The 14,360-nt window shown below is 36.2% G+C and overlaps 1 protein-coding gene across 1 annotated transcript in view; it reads left to right on the forward strand.

The window, feature by feature from the left end:
- The first annotated feature begins 5,510 nt into the window (after window positions 1-5,510).
- LOC141507788 (bile salt export pump-like) overlaps window positions 5,511-14,360 on the forward strand; it is a 157,461-nt gene continuing 148,611 nt past the window's right edge. The window contains exon 1 of the mRNA XM_074215775.1: window positions 5,511-5,722. The gene's annotated coding sequence lies outside the window, so the exon portion shown is untranslated. The remainder of the gene's footprint in view (window positions 5,723-14,360) is intronic.

A 14,360-nucleotide genomic window follows, 5' to 3' on the forward strand; every position in this document is an offset into this window, starting at 1 on the left:
ACATGTAACACAAGATGACCATAAGAGTAAACTTAGTCCTATAAAACTGATATCAGGAGTCCTCAACCTCAGAACAATGTGAGGTTGAACTAGAAACAATAAATAATGTAAAAATAATAAAAAAGAGTGGGTTTGGGTTTTTTAAAAGGTTATAGGAGTGTTCAAGAAGAAATATGGCTATTGCTTGGGGGTAGATGAGATATCCTAACTGATAACTAGGAGAAGATAGAGATATTCTATTTTTAATTAAAGAATAATTTTTGTACCGATGATGACAGAAAATGATCAACAGTATGTTAGGACCTAAATAAAGTGATAGTAAGAAAACATCTGTTACCTTAAATCACCTGAGCATATGAAATTTAACTTCAGGAACTGAAAGAATTGGTTGACGTGGTTGTCAGTGATATTTGAAAGGAGGGCAAATATTGTTCTGGTTTTCAACAAATGGAAGAGAATAAAAACTGCTAACACTAGGAGTATTTGATATTGAATCTAAAATGGATAGTTAAAGAATGGACATCTACAACAGAACTCAATTAGTGCAACCAACCAGAATGATTATATTTTTTAAAAAGACATCTCAGATCCACATTATTTCCTTTTTGGACAGGATCACTAAATTAGTGAATCTGGGAATTCATTAAATATAATTTAAATGTATTTTATTTAAATATATTTATGTAATTTAATCATGTTTTAACAGAAGATCTGATAAAGTCAAACTATTCTTTTGGCAAAGATGGAAAGATATGTTAAATAATAATGTGATTAGGCAGATTCAAGAGTAGTTAGATGGCCAGACTCAGAGAAGTTATTAATGATTCAATGTCAGTAGGACAGAAGTTGATGTGTCTTAAAGATTTCTTCTATCTTAAGGGAGGCATTCACTATCTTAGAGATTAATTTCCCCACAAGGATATTCTGAAAAGACTAACCTCAGTGAAATGCATTATTCCATGAAACAAACCTATTCTTTTGCAATTTCTGAGACTCTAAGGTTATTATCCATCACCTGATATTCTGCTGCTATTTCTCAACTTCCCAAATAAAGGAAGTGACTGAGCAGCTTCTCCTGATAGACTCCTTTTGTTGCAGGGGATGTTATCCTAAGGCTATTTTATAAACCCGTGTGTGTGTGTCTCCCTTTGCTCCCTGCTGTGCCACACATCTGCCAACTACTCATCAGGTGATAATAATTAAACATTTTTATCTTTTAACCTTGACACTTGATTTATTGACCTCCAGTCAAATGGTCCAAGATGGGAGGAATTCTTCTACAGGAGAATCTCAGGATCTCTGGGTTAAGGAATTCCTCACTATCATTGAATCTACAAATGATGTAAAACTAGGAGAGACAGGTAATATGCTGGAAGAAGATCAAGATCCGAAAAAGATTTTGACAGGACTAGAGGACTGGGTTGAATCTGACAGGATGAAATTCAATAGATCTTATACTTGGGTTCAAAATATTAGCTTCATAAGCACAATATGGGGGAGTCATGGTTGGACATAGTTTTTCCCCCTTTTCCCAGAAAACTGTCATGGAGCTTTAGCTGATTGCAAGTTTGATATAACAGTGTGATCAGCCATGCAATACTGGAGAACTAAGGTGAACTTGGACTTCATTAAGAGAGGTTTAGGTTCTAAAATGAAGGAGTTTATTTATCTTGTGGGAATTGTAAGGAGATCTTCTCAACAAGGTGAAAACAATTTCCAGGAATATTATTACCCACTAGATCATGTTGTTTGGAGATCTCATCATTTCCAGTGGTCACATGTCCATTGTCTGCATTTTATCTCCAGCAAATTATAGTTCAAGGATCTCTTAAAAAAGCAAAAACTTATTTGAATATAAGTTTAAGAAAATAGACAGGTGGCCCTTCTGTCATCCATCTTACTTCATAGTAATCATGCTTTGGGTGAATACCCTTGCCCCTGGATACACCTGATAGAGTGACCATACCTCTGACAGGGAGATTCAAAGATACACACATAGTTCCAGCTACCTAGCCAATTGAAAAAGTTTGCTTTTACCCACATAGTAGATAGACCACTGGAGAATATCTTCTCCCAGAAGCAGGTTCCTGGTATCTCCCACAAGAATGCCTCCATCATAGACATGTGCCTGTCTATTATCTCTATGTAAAAGCATAGATGTAGCTTTGTGAGTGGCATGGATAGATAGCATCTGGGGCCTGGCCTAGGTTTGAAGAGAGGAGAGCTGGGGCAGTGCCTACCAGACCAGCTTATTAATTGGGGAAGAGGGACAGGCAGGCACCAGTAACTCCTCCAAGGTTAGAAGTTCTTTACTCCAGTCTCCAAGAGGAATATTGGGATGTAATTATATCTGTCTGCCACATCTCAGTCTAGTTAGGGGAATAAGTTAATGTTCAAAAGGAAAGCTGGTCTTTTTTAAAGCAAGAAAGCAACCCTTAATTTATACTCTTCAATTCAGAACCTCTCCACCAAATGTTGGCTATACAAAAGACCATCACACATGATATATATTGAATAAAGCCTTTTTATCTAAGCCAACAGCAAGCAGAAGTAAAAAAAAGATATATCTTAGAATATATAAAAGTGAATAAACTCTTCAACTTGGAAAGAGATGGGGTTTCAGCTTAAATCAAAGAAAAGGAACCATCTCCCTCAGACAGGGACTACTCTAGCATCCCCTAGTATGTCAAACAAGACCAGAGCCATGATGGAATCAAGTTTGGCATGCTTGTTTGTCATTCTAAAGTCTTTCTCTCATCTCTGGAATATATTCTATGTATCTCTCCCTAAGAGTCTGGAGCATTAAGTCTCTTACACAGGTACACACTTGTTGAGCTCAACATTCCCTCTGCTGTTGAGATTATGTCTTTCACCATATGTAATACAAGTCTTTGGAAACCAGCTTACAAAGAATAACCTTTAAGTAGTGGCACAAAGATATATAGGGAATTCAGCTTTCCACATCTTCCTGTTTCTTTCTGAATGCAGGGACTGCAGTTGTAGATAGCTGGCAGAGAAAGAGAGCTTCTAATAGAATTGAGAAGATATTTCCCCACATATAAGATGTCCCTGTGTATAAGGTGTACCTTAATTTGGGGGCCCAAAATTTGAAAAAAATGTATTTCATAAAGTTATTGAACTCAGGTTTTATTCAACATAAAATTCATACAATTCCTCATCACTCAAAACTCCCATCGATTAGCTCATCCTCATCTGTGTTTGATGATGAATCCCTGTGTCAGGAGAGGCTCTGATTGCTCTCCAGCAACCCCAGCTCTCTGGGGTTGACCACACGCTCTCCCTGGGCAAGTCTGATGCATGGTGCATACTTAGTCCATTCCATTTCATGAAACTGAAGCACCAGTTGTGTCCTTCTTTGAAGTCAGTCACTTCTTTTTAATCAGCAATTCTTTTGGCCTCCTGCCAAACCATCTTTGTGGACACAGGAATTCCACTTGTTCTTGGCTTTTCCATTCATCTCTTCCATTCTCTCTCTAACTCAGACCACTTGGCTTTTTGCAAGGCAATGGGGTTAAGTGACTTGCCCAAGGTCACATAGCTAGGTAATTATTAAGTGTGCTTTATCCACTGTGCCACCTAGCCACCCCCCAAAAACGTCTTCTTTTTACATTAGAGATTGGCAGTGGTGGCAGTCTCTCCCCTCACTCTTGTGTTCTTTTGCTTTCACTTGGAGAAATTTTTTTCAGTTTTTTTATTTGCTCGTTTCACTCTGTGTTTGTTGGGGGGGTAGTGGTGGTAATGGTGTTAGAACCCTACTGAACCAGGAGTAGGGCTGAATTGAGAGAGAACAATACTATAAAGTTAACATGGGTGTTTTTGTAGAATGTGGAATTCTTTCAAAATCTCTTAAAGTTGAATTTGAGTAAGGAAAATTAATGTAGCATGAGAACTGTCTGTACTCTTGGAAAGGTCTCTTTTTTTCTATTTCTGTTACACACACACAACACACACACACACACACACACACACACACACACACACACACACACACACAAACACCCCTAAGACAATTGTTAACTGGAAGACTCCATCCTATGCCTTTTCTCTGGAGAAAGTTTTTAGTGGCTTATGCTAATTGAGTAATTATTGTTGTTTAATCATGTTCATAGTGTAGCATCTCTTGCCTTCACTTCATCTTTAAATTGAGGGGGTTGGAAAAGATGGTTTTGAATGTGCCTTCCAGTTCTGACATCCTATATCATTTTATATTGTCCATTGACCACAGGTTAATGAAATTCTTAGAAAACTAGAATCAGTCAATTTAGCAATCTAGTCCTATTCCCACCTGAACCTTATTCCCAAGGGCACCTTCCTATGACTAATGGGTAAGTGATGTCCCATTATCATCTTGACTTTCATCGACTAGGTCGTTGGGACATAACTTCATCTCTTTCATCTCTCATATCATTTTGGGATGACTAAAAAAGTTAAAGTATTTACTTTTCAGAGCTGGCAACTGACCACCAGAAGCAACAGAACCACCCATGCGCCCATGGGTGGTTCAGTGGGTGTATCTTCAGTTGGTTCAAGGGAAGCATCACCAAGAACTTTATTTGTCATTAGGATCCTAGTGAGGGACCTCTAATTAAGCATTATCATGAAGAAGAAGCCCAAGGATGGGAAAGAAGGCTAATGGCTTAGCCAGAAGGAGAAAGAGAATCAAGGATGGGAATCAGAAAGACCTGAGTTCATATCTAACATCAGATACCTATTAGTTGGATGATTCTGAGCAAGTGATTTAACCTCTCTAGGCCTCAGTTTCTCCCCTGTAAGGTGAGAGGGCTGGACTCAATGAAATGGAAAACTGATCCCTTCCAACTCTCAATCTATAATCTTAAGGGAAAAACAGAAGGGAAGATAATAAAGATGGAAAATGAAATGCCTGGAAAAGTTATAAAATGTGCAGGTTGATGATTCTGTTCTGTGCCTCTTTATAAGTGAATTTTTGACACCTGTGAAAAGATTAACTTTTCCCATTAAAAATGTACATATTAATGAGGTATTTTAGGTGACTTGAATTTCTTAATGCTTAAACTAAAAAAAAACACACACACACACTAATGCAAATTTACACAGTACAGGCATTGGAGAACAAGTAAGCCTGAGTTGATTGACCTCTTAGACCCAGGTGCAAAGGTTGCCTGTGTACTTGGGGTATCTAAGTTAAGAGCTGATTCTTAAAGTTATCTGACCAATTATTGTACTTGAGCTGAGTCAGGAATACAGGGGGCCTACTAAATCAATATTTTGCTGAATATATCTTTCACTTTTTTAAAGCATTTGGGGCAATAAGTCAAGTTTTAAACTGTGAGCCTGTGGCTTGGTCACAGAGACCCTTTCTTGCCAAAAGGCATCATACATAGCTACAGCATCTGTCTGCTAGAGTGTGATTGCTTTTTAAGAAGAAAGATCGACAATATCAAAAACCCATACTGATAGCTTTTTAAAAGCTTTCCTGCTACTGTGTATGTGGTGTTATTTCTGTGAGTAGATTCAACTCTTCCTTGTATGTCACTGACCTGAGCTTTAGGACAGCCTCTGGGCCATTGACCCACAAACAAATAGATAATGTTAACTAAAACGCCTGAATTCTGATAAAGCCCTTAAAGTGATGAAAACTGGAGTTGGGAAAGGATGAAATACCTCTTGACTCCCTGCATTAAAGTATTTTCTTTTGGCTCATCTAGATCTTTGCCAACAGGTGAGTGGTGCCTCTGTAGGTTTTCTCTTTAAAATTATATTTGTATCTGTGGGTTGTTGGTTTTACTGTTTTTAAAAATGTTTCTCCTTGGTCTAGTATTGTCCTTTAGAATAATCTATAAAGAATAATCCAGGGGCTATTTATAATTTTCGAAGGTACTGAAGGCAAACCTGAACTTATCTCTATTTCTGGAAATAGGATAATATTATAATTTTGTAAACATTAATGATGGTGAGTGTAAAAAAAGGTCACATCAAGAACAATGGCAATGCCACCAGATGAATTCTGGTGACTTATTTTTTTTCTTTAATAGTGGTAAGTGAGAACAGATGGGTTAGTTGGACAATGGGTAAGATTTTCAACTTGACTAAAGTAGAGAAAATGAGTTCTGTTTTAGGGAATGTGTAAAAAACATTCTGACAGGAAACACGAAGAGGATTATTAACCACTTTGCTACTCAGGGGAGACCTCTATTTGGAAATTTCCACAGGCTCAAAGAAGAGGTAGATTATTGGAGTTAGGATTTGTTCTGTGTGAACTGTAAGGAAAGTTGTGCCCTCAGAGAGTGAAGAATAATGTTTGTACTTCCCTTGAGGTCCAAATTCTAAATTCTGGATGAATGTAAAACTCTAATTCTCTACCTCATTTGGCACTTTTTGTGATTTAAGGATGTGGTTCAAACCAAGGACAATAACTGTATTTTAAAACAAGGATGAATAAGTTTCCTTTTCCCCATGGAACACTACCCTACTGGCTACAATGATGAATACCAGGACTACATCTAATTCTATCATCTATATGGTACCTATCACATTATTGGACCTCAGCACTAACTCATAATTTTATCCCTTCCTACTTAAAATGTTTAAAACTTGTAATAGTACAGCTTAATATTTTCTCATTTGATTCTCAATGGCCCTGTTGTAAAGTAGGTGTCATTATCACTATTTTATAGTTGAGGAAATTGAGACAGAGATTTAGTGACTTTGCCAGTGTCACACAGCTATCAATTATCTGAAAATGGATTTGAACTCACATCTTCTTGACTCCAGACCCAATTCTCTATCCAATGAACCACCTAGCTGCTTCAGGTTAATACTTTTTTTTAGGGGAAAGTATGAATTTTTCAGCATAGGAGAACACTTTTTTTCACATAGAGGAAAAAAATTATGGACTTGATTTCAAATCCTGGCTCTGTGACAAAGTCACCTTTGTGAATTTGGGTAAATTTTATGTAATCCTTTTGGGTCTCACTTTCCTAATCTATAAAATGTACAGGCTGTTCCATTTGGCCTTTCAGCTCTAAACCTACATATTCCTACTATTCATTAGATTTTGGTGACAGTGGTAGATCCTGGCAAAAAGATCATTCCAAAGTTTGACAAGAACAGTAGAATCTAAAATCAGAAGTAAGCTGGATGGGGCTAGGAAAAATCACCAGAACTCATCCTGCAGATTTTCCATTTAGAGAGGAGTCACTAATGAGTCAGAATTAATCCTCTCTATCTATCATGGGGCTAGGAAGCTGAGTTACTATCTCTTGAGAAAGAATCTTTTAGAGAAACAAATATGAATAGGGATGCACTGAATTATGTTCATTCTTGTAATACCTATGTTGGTGGGGAAAATATTATTACATATTGTAGCCTTCTCCTAGTCTAAGAAGCAAGGTTGTAGTGGAAAGAGCATGAGACTTGACTACAGAAGATCTGCATGTATCTGATTCTCATATCACCTACTTTATAATTGTATAATTGTGTTTCTACTTCTCTGATCTCATTATTGTCATCTATAAAATAGGGAGGATAAAACTTGAACCAGATAGGGTTATTGTAAAGAAACTGCTTTATAAACTCTGAAGTGAAAGATAAATGTTCATTATTTTTTAAAATTATTTTAATTTTATTTATTTTTACTATAATAATCCTTTTAGTCATAACATCTGTAACAAAATTTAGGAATTTTACCTGGGTTCAATACTGTTCATGTGCCTGAGGTCCAGACAGTGAAACATATAAATCTTTATTTCTTTTATCTCCACTCTCTCCCATGATGATTTTAGTTTAGTTCAGTTGGAATCTTGTTTTTCCACAGGACATAATAATCCTAGACCTGTTCCCACAGAATTTCTTGGAAACTGCGAATATTACCAAATAAAAAACAAAACAAAACCTAGGAACAAAGGTAGCTCCCTATAAAACCAGTTTGAAACTCTGAACTATGTAAATTAGCAAGTACTGAATAGTGCTAACTTAGGCACAAGGCATTATCCTAAACTCTAAGATTACAAAGAAAAGCAAAAATAGTCTTTTCCCTCACTTTCTAATAGATGGATGAGACAATATGAAAATAACAGATTTATATAGATGCTCACCTCTATGTATGTTATATAGATATATTGATATCTATATAGATAAAAATATAGGACCTATATAGATATAAATATATCTATGTTAATCTATTTGTGTATAGATTTATATGTGTCATATACAAAAGAAATGTAAATTCAGAAACTAGGAAGAGTAGGAAAGGTCTCTTATAGAAAATGTAATTTAAACTGAGAGTTCAAGGAAGTCAAAGAAACAGAGGCACAAGTGATGAGGGAAGACATGAGTGACCATCAGTAAAAATGAATAGAGATGGGAGATGGAGTGTCATATGTAGACCAGTCTAGCTTTATCATCATGCTCCTGGAGGGAAATAAATTGTAAGAAGATTGGAAAGCTAGAAAGGGGGCATGTTATGAAGAGTTTTAAATGCCAAATAGAGGATCTTGTATTTGATCCCTGAAGTCACAGAAAGCCATTAGAATTTATTGAGGGCTTTGCATGACATTATCAGACCTATGCTTTAAGGAAATCACCTTGGCAGCTAAGGGGAAGACGAATTAGTGTAGGGAAAGATTTGAAGCCAGAAAGTCAATTATAAAACTATTACAATAGTCCAGGCAAGGGGTAATGAGTGCTTGAACTAGAGGGGTGGATATGAGAGCAGAGAGAAGAGGATATATTTAGGAAATTTTGTGAAAGTAGAATGGCAAAATTTGGCAACAGATTGATTATTTGGTATGGGGAAGAACTGAAGATGATACTAAGGTTGTGAGCCTGGGCATCTGAAAGGATGCTAGTAAGTTATGAGAACTGAAGCCTAATGATATGACCACAACCAGCTAAAGAACCAAATGGCATTCAGTTCAGGTTAACATATTTCAGGAAGCTCAAGATCAAATGACTGACATTAATATGGAAGACTGAAAAGATGATAGATGTAGTAGATGGCAAGTGGCAGTTGGCTGGTGTTCTTGGCAAGAAGAAAATCATTTGATCTAAATTTAAAACAATATAACCTTATGGAGATACAACAAAATTCTAAAATCATAGGAAAGGTAAATTGAGGTACAAGATATGTTGCAAACAAGCTTCCTACTGTGTTGCTATTAAAATAAAAGCATTTATTATTTATTATGGACCAAACACTGTGAATTGTGAATATAATTACAAAGACAATCTCTGCACTTAAGTTTATAATCTAATGGGAGAAGTTGACACAGAATGGAGCTACAAAAGTCATGGGGGAAGAGAAACTACCTGATAGTGATGAAGTCTAGAGTCATAATTAATAGAACTGCTATTTCCTCAAAACAGGAACTATGGTATGTGATACTTAGAATTTTTTCCACTGAGCTCAGTCTTAAGAAGGATGTAAAAACTATGGAAATATTTTAAAGATGTTTGTACATATAAAACCTATATCAGATTACTCACTGACATGGGGAGGGTTGATGGAATGGAAGGAGGCAGAAAAATGTGGAACTCAAATATTTACTAAAAGATGCATGTTGAAAACTATCTTTGCATATAATTGAAAAAATAAAATAAAATAACATCCAAGGAGGATATTAAAATAGGCAATTCATCACACAAATGAACTACAGTATTATGTTTCTCTTTTATCGTGCCTGCTTTTAGCCTAGTTAATATTCACTTATTTTGGTTTTTGCAGGCAATGGGGTTGTGACTTGCTGAAGGTCTGAAACTGGATTTGAACTAGGGTACTCCTGACTCCAGGGCCAGTGGTACATCTACTATGCCACCTAGATGCCCCAATATTCACTTATTTTGGCAAGATATCACAAGTCTTAAGACTTTTGTTTGTCCTATCCAGGAATGTTGATACCATAATATTTCTCTCACCTTGGCACTGTAAATTTAAGGTACAAACTCTTGGTATGCTCAAGCAAATAGTCATTTTATTCAATGTTTAAATGCCAAACGTATTACAGAGTGACTTTATGCAAGTGATTCAACCTCTTTGGACCTTAAGTTCTGCACCTGTAAAATAAGAAGATTGGACTAAATTATATTAAGATTTCTTTTACCTATAAATTTATGAACATGCGTTTTATTTCAAAGGTCAGCATTTCAAGATAAGTTGAAATTTCTGTTAGGGCACAGCAAGTGGATGAACAGCTTGCATTTTGGGTTCTTGTTATCATAGCAGGATACATAGAAGAAAATCCTCATTAGTGGAAATAAACAACCTGTGGCTTTGTTGTAACTTGAGGAAGAGGGAATGCAGGTTTGGTATCTCCTCAAAATTGGTGCCATTTTTACTCATCTCTTCCCTCAACTTCCAAACAGGGTGTATATAATACAGTGAAAAAAACCCCCACAATAATGGTGATCTGGTATTGGGTATTCAATATTGGTATGAGTATTATGGTGGTACAGTGGTACAATCCTGAGTTAGGAGAACCTGAGTTCAAATCCAGCCTCAAACACTTGACTCTTACTAGTTGTGTGACCTTGTACAAATCACTTAATCCTGATTGCCTTGTATCCAGGGCCATCTCCATATCAGGGCACTGGATCCAGATGCTCTAGGGGGAAAAGTGAGGCTGGTGTCTTAGTACAGCCCCCCTCACTCAAATCCAATTCACTTGCTTGTCATGGTATCACCTCCTTGATATCATGATCTTCTTCAAGAATGAAATAAAAATATCATCAGTTTGTAATTACAGTATGTTTCACAGATGTCTTATTTATACTAAACCTGGGAACTAAAGACCTTTTCTCAGATTTTCTGGTGATTTCTTCCTTTCTTATCCATTTGTCTTTCCCTGAAATAATTTGCCATTTGGCTAATGTTTAATAAAACTGCTGTGTGTGTGTGTGTGTGTGTGTGTGTGTGTGTGTGTGTGTGTGTGTGTGCTATATGCCCATGAAGGCAATGACTGAGATCTTTATTCATCAAATAGGAAGGCTTTAATTTGCTATAAGTTCAATCCACAATTAGCTATGTGGTTAATAGTTCATTCTTGGAGGCAGGTAGGTGTACAGTGGAGAGAGTGTCAGGCTTGGAATTAGTAAGGCTTATTGTCCTGAGTTCAATTCTGACCTTTGACACTTAACTACCTATGTGACTCTAGGCAAGTTACTTAACTTTGCCTCAGTTTCCTCATCGGTAAAATGAGCTGGAGAAAGAAGTGGCAAATCACTCTACTATCTTTGCCAAGAAATCTCTAAATGTATTCATAAAAAATTGAACATGACTAAATATCTCATCAACAAATTTAGCATCAACAAAATGTACATTTGTCAAGTTCTCCTTTGTCTGAGCTAATGATAGTTCACAGCTGAGGAATAAACATGTCCTTTCTATAGAACCTAATGTGCTCTGGGACCCTGGACAGGTAATTTAACTTTTTAAACAACACACAAATATCCCCTCTGTTTTATTTGATTTTATTTTGGTGTCTTAGAATGTTATTGGTTTCTCCTTGTTCAGTTATAGTTTTCAAGGACTTATTTTCTTCCTTTAGTTTTAAATTCTCTATTTCAAGTTGGTTGACTTTCTCTTCATAATTTCCTTTTTTTCTTCCAATTTTTATTATTTTCTCCTGATGTTCAGCCTAGCTGGGCATAGTGTCCCTCAACAATGGACGGTTCTTCAAATTTCCACCCTAACCTTCCAACCACCAACACCGTGAGGTGAAAGTTCCCAAGGCCTAGGCTGCTGTCCAACCTAGTTGCTGGTTGTTGGTTGATTGTGCAGAGTAGGCTTAGTGTTGTTTCCAATCACTCAGATCAAACTTCCACCCCGGAGACTGAGTCTTTCCTGGGATGCTTTCAGGTTCTCTTAGGACAACTGCTTTACCCTTTTTTGTTTATTTCTGCTGCTCTGTAATCACTAAGAGGCAATGTTCCATCCTTTTTTTGTGGAGAAAATTTGGAGAGCCCTAAATCTTTTGAACTACTCCACCAACTTCCCAGAATCCTTTTCTACATTCACTATTTTATTTTATTTTAATTTTTTTGGCAATGGGGTTAAGTGACTTGCCCAAGGTCATACAGCTAGGCAATTATTAAGCATCTGAGGACAGATTTGAACTCAGGTCCTCCTGATTCCAGGACCGGTGCTCTAATCCACTGCACCACCTTGCTTCCCCTACATTCACTCTTGTTAAGATTTTAGAAGTGGTTGCATATTCTAAAACCTAAAGGAAGACATTTCTTGGAACAACTTCTGACTTCTTAAAAATGTTTTCTCATCAACTTAACCATGCGGTCCAAATTGCTTCAGAAATTATTTATCTTACCTAGACACAGTGTTGTAAGCAATAGAACTTGCATAAAATGTGAACTCATAATACAAAGTGCTATGGATGTTTAAGATTCTACCATTATAATGTTGGTTCATATTCAGCTGGATGAGTATCCTAAAGTGTCCATCAAAATAGTTATATAGTCTATAAACAATAAATTAGATCCAGGACTGAGCAGAAGGGATCAAGAGGGATGTATTACCTGTTGGTAATGGTGCATTTTTAAAAATGATCTTATTTTTCTCTTTAAAACAGAGGTCTCTATTTTTAATATCATAATTTTAATTACTTAAATGAAATAATTTATTTAATAATTTAATTTTAGGTAAAAATGTAGAGCTGCAAGTCTCTGAAAAGTTGAAGTTGAGAATCCCCCAGAGGCTATTGGAATAGCTCATCACCAAAGTTAGCATTATAAACAAAGAATTATGAAGAGGAAGTTTATTAAAAGGAGGTGGATTGATCATGTGGCTAGTCAGAAGTAACCAAAGGACAATCTTTGTACTCCTTTGATATCCTTGTGATATCAAAAGAGTTCAAAGAGATTGCCCTAGGACTTTGGATGGATCCAAGAGCATGCTGTTAAATGATGAACAGCAAGCTCTCCAAAAATTGTACATAGGACATACTTTGAAGTTTAATCTTAATTATTAATATTTTCTCCATCATTTTCTCAAGTATACACAATCAACAAACAAGAGATCAAGCCCTGGTTTGTTGCTCATTCCCAAGGAGTAAATGCTCATGTTGAAAATTTAAAAATCAATTCTTATAAGTTGTAGCACACGTCTGGTAGACATCTTGTGACATAGGGAAAAGAGTCATATAAAAGGTATAATATGTATGAGAGGGTTATAATGTATGTGATTGAAGGGAATAGTCAATTGAATAATCACTGAAGTAGTACTTTAATAATAGCTGATATTTATACAGCTCTTTAAAATTTGCAAAGCATCTTCTAAATATCTCATTTTATCTTCACAACAATTCTGGGAATATTTTATTCATTTTTACAAACAAGAAAACAGGTAGACAGAGGTCAAGGGAGAGTCACAAAGCTAGAAAATCTTTGAGGCCAAATTTCAACTAAGGTTTTCTGGAATTCAGGTCTAGTGCCTTATCTACTATGCCACCTAACACTAAAAGATTTTGAATTGAGTACTATGTTAGTTTATAGAATTACATACCAAGTCTACTCAGCATGATAAAGGGTAAATTCTTTTTTATGATGACAGATGATCACTTTATGTAATTCCTTCTTCCCCTCAAAGTAAAAAATAATTATCAGATTGACTGGTCATTGTATAGGCAGTAACTTAAAGTAAAATAGGAATATCAGAGATATTAATTAAATGGGATTTAATCTCTGATTCTCTCTGACTTCTCTCAAAATTTACACTTGCAGGTTTGGTCCCCAGAGGACAATTGCCACCTAAGGAATAATTCTGTCAGTGACTACTCCTAATACAATACATCATAAACTGCCACTTGTAGGACTAAATTACTCTTAGAAAAGATATTTACTCAAAAGGCATAGCAAAAACTATAGCTACAAAGTGTTCCTCCCCACCTGAATCAAAACAAAACAAAACAAACCTCCTGGGAAACACTCTCCCACAAATAAACATAGTTTGTGGAACCCAAAATGTGGGCACAAACTTAATACATATTGGTAATGAAGTACATAAATAGGTAGCGTATGGGGTAGGGAAACTTACAACTCTGGAACTTTAGGGTCTTGATATCCTTTTTTCTTTCCAAAGAGTCCTTACAAAATTATCTTTGGGGCATGGTATTGGTGATGAATGAGCCATTCTTCTACTAGGCTATGCTAGCTTCTTCTCACCAGGACCAGTGAATATGTTAGATGGGTTATCTGTTTATTCTAGAATTGCTCATTAATGGGCAACTCTTATTTCTATCATTTCAAGCCTCAGGTTGAGCAGTCCTACCATGCTTTTTTTTAACTGGAGTGCTGCCTTTTCTTTCAAAAAGTGAAGATATCCCTAGTCTAGCAGTGTTAGAGTTAACTCC

The sequence above is a fragment of the Macrotis lagotis genome, chromosome 1, assembly GCF_037893015.1.
Source record: "Macrotis lagotis isolate mMagLag1 chromosome 1, bilby.v1.9.chrom.fasta, whole genome shotgun sequence".
NCBI classification, from domain to species: Eukaryota; Metazoa; Chordata; class Mammalia; order Peramelemorphia; family Peramelidae; genus Macrotis; species Macrotis lagotis.